The sequence below is a fragment of the Cucurbita maxima genome, unplaced genomic scaffold (assembly GCF_002738345.1).
Source record: "Cucurbita maxima cultivar Rimu unplaced genomic scaffold, Cmax_1.0 Cma_Scf00280, whole genome shotgun sequence".
Taxonomy (NCBI): Eukaryota; Viridiplantae; Streptophyta; class Magnoliopsida; order Cucurbitales; family Cucurbitaceae; genus Cucurbita; species Cucurbita maxima.
Window position 1 is genome coordinate 45,801 of NW_019272296.1, and position 9,585 is coordinate 55,385.

Below are 9,585 nucleotides of genomic sequence, written 5' to 3' on the forward strand. Positions count from 1 at the left end.
TGTAGTAGCACATGGCTTGAGTATTTAAAGAAACACTCAGTAAGTGACCTCACTATTGGGGTTAAATATAACAATCAAATGCAATGAAATGATGGGACCTATCTTTCGTTTCGTTTCGTTTCATTTTCCCTACGGTGTTGTTCTAACGGGTAATCGTGGACGTGTACTATATACTCTACACACAGCCCATACCAAGCTAGTTCGCACACCGCTGGGCCACTTTCCTTATCTTGTGGGCATACTCTGGGAGCCCCTTATGCTGGACCTGTTAAAACTAGTAACCGTCACGGTAGCGCTATGCAAAGCATAACAATCGTTGTCCTGCCATTGGATGTACGCGTCCGTACCCTCGTGGTGGGATAAGGGTATCCCCCAAATGCATGAACACACATAATGCATGAGGTCCCCACTACTTATACAATTTCATTATCCTTTAATACAACCCCGCTAGCATTAAGTACATATCATATCATTTTCATATCGTTTCAGATATCGTTCATCATTCATATCATATCGTTTCTCATTCTTCCGTTCTCAAATCATACATAATTCTAACGGGGTTATATTTCATGTCATTTATCGTAATTTCATATCATTCATATCATGCTGTATACACACAATTTAAGAGACCTAACATAACGTTCTATGCTTTTAACATAACATTTCATCATATACACATCATACCTTGAGATATTGCATCACAATGTATCATATCATAAATAAGTAATAACGTAAACACTTCATAGTCATATCCTTCTCTAACTTATCATAGCCTTAACGTTCTTATACCTATCACAGTCATATCATTACATGAACGTACCTTAGTCATATCATCACAAGAACTTAACATAACGCTATCGTTCTATCAATCTATCACAAACCTATCCCTTTCTACCCGTAACCTAACCGTATTCTTCCATCAATCTCTCTTATCCATATCACTCCGGTATGTAACCTAGCATTAACGTTTCGTGAACGTATTTTACTCCTATCGTTACATTTCGTTTTGTGCATTCTTCTTGTATCCTATCTCAAACATATCCTTGAACACATCGTACAGGAACTATTATCATACAATTCACATATTATAACATATACATAACATATAGGAAGCATATCGATCCACAGAGAATTCACACATAGGTGTAAAATAACTATAATGCCCTCCACCCAAAATAACCTCCTTTTACCACTTTTAAGACACCTAAGTAACGTGGAACTTTATACACAACCTTGAAAGGGATTTATCAAGTTACTAGTAAGTTTTCACGCCCATGGGATCACATTTGGTTGCCTTTTATTGTGTACCTAAGTTAAAACTAATGAGTTGTGATGCTGATGCTACTCCATGATATAATGTATAAGCCTATGTTCTTTTATAGATCGTGTTCCAAGAATATACCTAAGATCAATTGAATAACATGGTAAATAAATAGCTAGGATTTATACCCAAAAGTGACAGTTATCTCCCATCATGTGGTGTGCGACAATGCCCCTATTCCTCTTTGATGTGGGATGCCATACACTATGTATCATGATTAGGAGGATAAGGAGGACCTCCTATTTTCCTCACTTAGTTGAAATGCACTGCATCAGAATTGACTAGAAAGATGACACGACCATGATAGCCCCACTCATGTGGTCACAGGAAGAGAACTAAAGGTTAATTTATGGAAAAGTTTTTAGGATGAGAAGGCAACATGTAAAAATATAAGCTCTAAGTGCCAAGCCCATGAAAACTCAATAAGAGATAACATCCTAACTTAAGGTTGTCATTAAGAGCCTATAAGTACGTTACTTAATAACTTTTTACTCACTTCATGTTTACATTGTTTTTCGGTAACTAGGAGTTGGTCATGGATGGGAGCGGACTTTGAAACGTGGGTGATAAGACAATATTAATCCTCAGCCCAATGATCCAAGCTTTTTTTGAAGCAAGAACCCTTGAATCAAAGAAATTAACACCTCTTTATATAAAATTTGGATCAACCAAGAGATAAGCGTAAAAGTAGATAACCTCTTAAAATCAAAGATCTAGAAGAAAGATTTGAAACATTGTTCTAAATTGAGTCACTTTACAATTCAACTTAATCATGAATCAGTCGATGCAATCTACCATATGAATTGCATGAAACTGAGAAATGACAAAGAGGATACTAAAATTTCTTAAGTTAAAGTCTTGAACTTGAGTGATTACTTTTATTCAAAATCTACTTTTATAGTTTCTCCACAAAAGAAACTTTCGACTCTTCAAATGCCAACTAAATAAGTTAGTGGCCATGATTGGTAAGTTACTCCATTATCGTTTAAATCTCCACGAAAAAAAAAAAAACAAGTAATGGCCACTTTCACAAGTAATTTCCCACATTTTTTTCCCACTACAACAAGTTATGGAATTAAAATACTAAATAAAGTTCCCAAATAAATTATCACTACTACTATTTATAACAACTTCGTCCTCTACTTCAACCGTGCAATTACTCACCCTCGAACCTCCAAATATTTTTTCTTTAATCAAATAGCTTGTAACATATGAAATGGAGGTTGAATCAAGGCTATCCAATTTTGTAGATGAAGAATGAATGCTTGTTGAATCTTCTTGGTCTTGGACGTATAATTGGTCTAGTTGAAACATTTGGAACATCATGCTCTCTATCATCTTTCCTCTCTTCAAAAGGATTTGTACTCCAATCAGGAAAATCATAACCTACATCAAAAGAACTCAACTGAGAAACATCGGAAGTAGAATGTAGAAATTCCCTTGGAAAATCAATTTTATAGACATTGATAAGGCAACCCTAATCCTCAGCCCAACGATCCAAGCTTTTATTTTAGCAAGAACCCTTGAATCAAAGTAATTAATACCTCCTTATGCGAAATTTGGATCAACCAAGAGATAAGGCTAGAATTAGATTACCTCTTACGATCGAAGATCTAGAAGCAAGACTTGGAACCTTGTTCTAAATTGAGTCACTCCACAATCTAACTTGATCAAGGCTTGATTGAATGACTCGGATGCAATTCTACCACAAGAATTGCTTGAAACTTAGAAATGACAAATATGATGCTCGGATTTCTAAGGAAAACGTCTCAATTTAAGATCTGAATTACATTCATCAGCGAATCTGTTTTTTACATAACATATTGTGGGTATTTATAGTCTCCCGACAAAAGACGTTTGTGGCCAGAATTCAATCCCGATATGTTTGTGGACGGGATTTATTCCCGATCCCCTTTAATCTCCTCGAATCAGAAAAAATCATCACCTTCTTTCAGTCACCTCCTTTTGAAATGTTTTGATAAAATCTTAATGCTTCACTCACAAAAATAATAAAAGGAAATTAGTAGGGATAGGAAGCAAATGAAGTGTACACCGTGATTCTTATCATCTTCCCCTCTTCAGAAGGATTCGTCCTCGAATAAGAAAAAATCATCACCTTCTTTCAGACCCCTCCTTTTGAATTTTTTTGATCAAATCTAAATGATTCACTCACAAAAATATTAGAAGGAAATTAGTGGGAATAGGAAGCAAATGAAGTGTACACAGTGATTCTTATCATCTTCCTCCTCTTCAGAAGGATTCGTCCTCGAATCAGAAAAAATCATCACCTTCTTTCAGTCACTCCTTTTGAAATGTTTTGATCAAATCTAAATGCTTCACTCACAAAAATATTAGAAGGAAATTAGTAGGAATAGGTTAGCAGCATGCTTTGCATCATCCATAAAACTAATTTAACACGTTCCACATGCTTAAGCAAAATCTTCAAATAAATTATAATATCATCAATATAAACAACAACATGTTTTCTCATATATTTTCTCAAAACATTATATATTAAGCGCATAGGTTTACTAGGAGCATTAGTTAACCTAAAAGGCATAACAAGCCATTCATACAATCCAAACTTAATATTGAAAGTTGTTTTCCATTCATCTTCTACGTGCATTCTAATTTGATGATGTCTAGATTTCAAAATATTTTTTTATAAATAGACACGAATCATGCAATAAATCAAGCATATCGTCTAACCTAGGAATAGGATGTCGACTCTTTACCGTGATTTTGTTGATGACTCTATTATCCATGCATATGCGCCAAGGTTCATCTTTCTTTGGCACCAATAAGTCTCGTATAGAACATGGACTCAAACTTTCTCGTACATAGCCCTTCTTCATGAGCTCCTCCACTTGCCTTTTAATTTTTTTTATCTCGGTTGGTTTGACTCTATAAGCTGGCTTATAAGAAATGACAGTCCTTGGAATGACGTCTATTTTATGTTCAGTACCTCTAATGGGAGGTATTTCTTTATCTGGAAACATGTCTTCAAATTCCTGTAAAAGAGATGGTAAAACACTAGGCAAAGCCAAGTTGTTATAGTTAAAGACCAAATATCCTCCATTGTACCTAAGTACAAAGATCGATTTTTGTGAAAGCCTTTTAACCTCTCCAACGGTAGCCAAATAACTCTCTCTTCTTTTTTTCTTCAATTTCATCCATTTTTTCATTCTTCTCTTTTTCTCTTTGATTTTTCTCTACTTTTTCACTCAACTCTTGTTTTTCTTTTAACTCTCTTTCCTCCAACTCTTTCTTTCTTTCCTCCAACTTTAATTGATCAGCAAATACATTTGCAGAACTCAAAGGTACAAGAATGGTTTTTCTACCATCTTTTACAAAAGAATACCTATTCAAATAGCCATCATACATAACCTCCTGTCAAATTGTCATGGTCGGCCAAGCAATATGTCTCCAGTATGCATTGGCAACACATCACAAAGAACTTCATCTTTATATTTTCCCAAAGTAAAAGATATTAAAGCTTGGGAAATTATCTTCATTGTTCCACTGTCATTGAGCCATTGGAGCTTGTAAGATTTAGGATAATCTTGAGTTGGAATTTGCAACCTTTTGATCAATATAGTACTTGTGCAACTTCCACTATCAATGATAAGACTACAAGAAATCCTCTTGACTAAACACCGCGTGTGAAATAGGTTGTCTCTTTAATCATCAACGTCATTCTCCATAACTTGAGTTTTAAGAAGTCTTCTTGTAATAAGGGCCAAAAGAATACCATCTTCTAGTTTCTTCTCATTCTTTTGGACTTCTTCAACTAGATCATTGATCTCCCCTCCATTTTTCTCGTCTTGGTTCATGATTGTACAAACAGTAGTTTTATATGCTTAGGATCTCACACACTCAACTCACTGATTTTACACTCAGGAACACTCGTGTTTAACACACAAAGGTAGACTATTTGGAAAAGTGACTAATTTCTTATAAAGGTAGATAATATGGATAAAGCAATTCTGATAGTAGCGAGCTATTCAAGACAATCAAGACAAGGTAATTATGTACTAACAACAAAAATAAAACAAGACGTGAAAAAAAAAATAAGGGACACGAAGATATTTTTGGATATAATTGCACACTGAAAAAAAAAATTCCAAAAAGAATGGTCGTGAAGATCGAACACAACAATTCTAGATTTATATGCTTTAGGAAAAAATGAGAATATAAATTTATTTGATCTTTCAATAAACGTGCAAATGATCTAATGATAAAGATATATTAAGGACAATATGATAAGGATTTATTTTTTTTCTTTCAAGATCTAAATATAATCTTTATCAGGACACTAAGAACAAAGTAGAAGGATAATGAAGAACGTTGAAAATGACAGTAAGAAAATAAATGGACAAATTTAAAGAAAAGATAAACAAGAGCAGAAATGAAAGATAAAATCAATTCTAAAGTCGGCCACAAAGATATAAGCCTAGGCTCTGATACCAAACTGATAAGGCAACCCTAATTCTCAGCCCAACAGCTTTTATTTTAGCAAGAACCCTTGAATCAAAGTAATTAACACCTCCTTATGCGAAATTTGGATCAACCAAGAGATAAAGCTAGAATTAGATTACCTCTTACGATCGAAGATCTAGAAGCAAGATTTGAAACCTTGTTCTAAATTGAGTCACTCCACAATCTAACTTGATCAAGGCTTGATTGAATGACTCGGGTGCAATTCTACCACAAGAATTGCTTGAAACTTAGAAATGACAAAGATGATCCTCGGATTTCTAAGGGAAACGTCTCAATTTGAGATCTGAATTACATTCATCAACGAATCTATTTTTTACATAACATATTGTGGGTATTTATAGTCTCCCGACAAAAGACGTTTGTGGCCAGAATTCAATCCCGATATGTTTGTGGACGGGATTTATTCTCGATCCCCTTTAATCTCCACAAAGAATAAGTCAAATTGACCATTTGACTTTTACATAATTTATAAAATTAAACATAGTTTTTTCTAACAAATGTTGATGTGCTTGAGTGGTTAATGCGACAGACTTGAAATTAATTGAGCTTTTCGTGCGGATGTAACGTTATCTTCCTCTGAGGTTTTGATCAAATATGTCTTTACAAAACAAGAGGGGTAAATGGATTAAATCCATAATTTTTTGAATCATCCCCTCTTGGATGTAAATCTTCCTCTGAGGTTTTGATCAAATATGTCTTTACAAAACAAAGGGGTAAATGGATTAAATCCATAAACAACTTTAAAAGAAGAGCAATGAGAGTTAGTATGATTTACTCTATTATATGCAAACTATACAAATGACAATCATTTGTCCTAAGTTCTATTAAACACCTCAGTTTGTCCACCAGTTGATGACATGCAGTTAAAAACAACAATTTGGTACCTAATTTACCCCCCGATACTTTTCAAAAGTTGCTTAAAAATTTAACATCCCCATCACTAACAATAATTCTAGGGCTTTCGATGTAATTTTACTACTTCCCTACTGAATAAGAAAACATGTTTTGTATCATCTATTTTGATTCATGCAATGAGCCATTTTTATTAAATATGTCTACAACAACAAATGAGTATACAATCCATTTGGTTCATTAGGTACATTTAAAGGAGTATACAATTCATTTGGTTGTGATCTTGACTTGAATTCTTTAGATGGAAAACATTGGTTGAATAACTTATGAACATCGTGCTTCATCTTTGGCCAAAAGAAGTATTCACACAATATATTATAAGTTTTATAAATCCTAAAATGTTTCATTAAGCCACCCTACGTGCTTCCATATCATCCTTACCTTGCTTATATTTGATAACATACGAAAATATTTCAATAAACACCACCCACTTTGCATGCCTACGGTTTAATTTTCTTTGACCCTTAAGATACTTCAAGCTTTCATGATCTAAGTGGATCACAAATCCTCTAGGATATAAGTACTATGTGCCTCCATATCATCCTTACCTTGCTTATATTTGATAACATACGAAAATGTTTCAATAAATATCACCCACTTTGCATGCCTACGGTTCAATTTTCTTTCACCCTTAAGATACTTCAAGCTTTCATGATCAGAGTAGATTACAAACACTCTAGGCTATAATTAGTGTTGGCATACTTGTAATGTACGAACTAAAGCAAATAATTTTTTATCATAGGTAAGATAGTTCAATGCTGCCATTATCTTGCATCAAAACGACACATATGCCCAAACCACTTGTATCACACTCAATTTCAAAACTTTTAGCAAAGTTAGGCAAGACAAGTAAGGGTGCATTGATAAATTTCTTCTTTAAGCTCATGGAATGCATTCTCTTGCATTATCTCCCATTTAAAAACATTAAGTCATTCAATGGTGCTAAAATCTTTTATAAATCTCCTATAGAACCTATCTAGCCCGAGAAAACTCCAAATTTCACTTGCATTTTTTTGGAGTTGGTCAATCCCTAATTTCTTCAACTTTCTCGTCATCTACTTCTACTCTATTTTTACCAACTATGAAGTCAAGAAAGTTAACCTTTTCCATTTTTCATTTTCCATGCAAAATCTACCCTTATTAAAATAAGCATAAAGTTTCACTTTTCTAAATGTAATCAAAACCGACTTAAGCATATGAATACTTCATATGCTCATGCAAACTCTTTGAATAAATTAAAATATCATCAAAATATACAGCAACATGCTTTCCAAAAAAATTCTCCCAAAATATGATTAATTGAGCGCATAAATGTACTGGAGCATTAGTTAACCCAAAATGAATAACAGATTCATTCATATAATCCAAGCATAGTTTCGAAAGTTGTTTTCCATTCATCTACATGCATTATAATTTAATGATAATGAGATTTCAAATCAATCTTGGTAAATTGACACGAACTATGCAATTGGCCAAACGTATTATCTAGCCTATGAATAGGATGTCAATACTTTACAATTATTTTGATGATAGCTCTACAATCCACACACATGCGCCATGTTCCATCTTTCTTTGGCAGCAATAAGAACATGGACTCAAACTTTCTCGTATAAAGTCCTTCTCCATGAGCTCCTCCACTTGCCTTTGAATTTTTTTAGTCTTAGTTGGATTGACTATATAAACTAGCAATGACAGCTCCAAGAATGAAGTCTATTTTAGGTTCAATATGTCTAATGGGTGGTAATCTTTTAGGTACTTCATTTTAGTACACATTTTCAAATTGTTGTAAAAGAGATTGAAACACATTAGGTAAAGACAAGTTGTTATCGTTAGAGACCAAACATCCTTCCTTTTACATAAGTATATAGATGATTTTTTGAAAACATTGTCATTCTCACCTCTCCAACTCTAGCCGAACAACTCACTTTTTTCAATTTTATCCCCTTTTTTACATTCTTCTTTTAATTTTTTTCCTCTTTTATTTTCTCTAATTTTTTCTCAATTCTTATTTTTCTTACCATTCTTCTCCCTCAAACTCTTTATTTCTTTTTTTTTTTTTTCACAACTTTAATTGATTAGCAAATACATTTGCATAGCTCAAAGGTATAAGAGTAGTTTTTCTACCATCTTTTGTAAAAAAAACACATATTCAAATAACCATCATACATGATCTTCCTATCAAATTGCCAAGGTCGGCCAAGCAATATGTCTCCAGCAAGCATTGGTAAAACATCACAAAGAATTTCATCTTTATATTTTCTCATAGTAAAAGATATTAAAGCTTGAGAAACTACCTTCAATGTTCTATCGTCATTGAGCAATTGAAGTTGGTAAGGTTTAGGATGGTGTTGGGTTGAAATTTGCAATCTTTTGATCAACATGGTACTTACTATATTGGTATAATTTCCCGTGTCAATAACAAGACTATAAGGAGTCCCCTTGACTAAACACCGTGTGTGAGGTTGTCTCTTTAATCATCAATATCGTTCTTTGTAACTTGAGTTTTAAGAAGTCTTCTTGTAACAACTGTCAAATGACTCCTATCTTTCATTTCCTCCTCATTCTCCTGGAATTCTTCTTCATTTTCAACTCCTTTATTCAAGATTACTTCAATTATCTAAAACAATTTTAATTTACAAAATTCAGTTTGTCAAGGTACACACAAAGGTTCGCTATTTGGAAAGTGACTAAATTATTGTCAAGGTAAGCTAATATATGGATAAAACAATTCTTATAGTAGCAAGCTATGGAAGGAAATCATGACAAGTTAATAGTAAAATAATAGAAAAATAAAATAATAAACAATTAAACAAATAACAGACTATTAAAAAAAAGAAAGGATTTTGACTAAA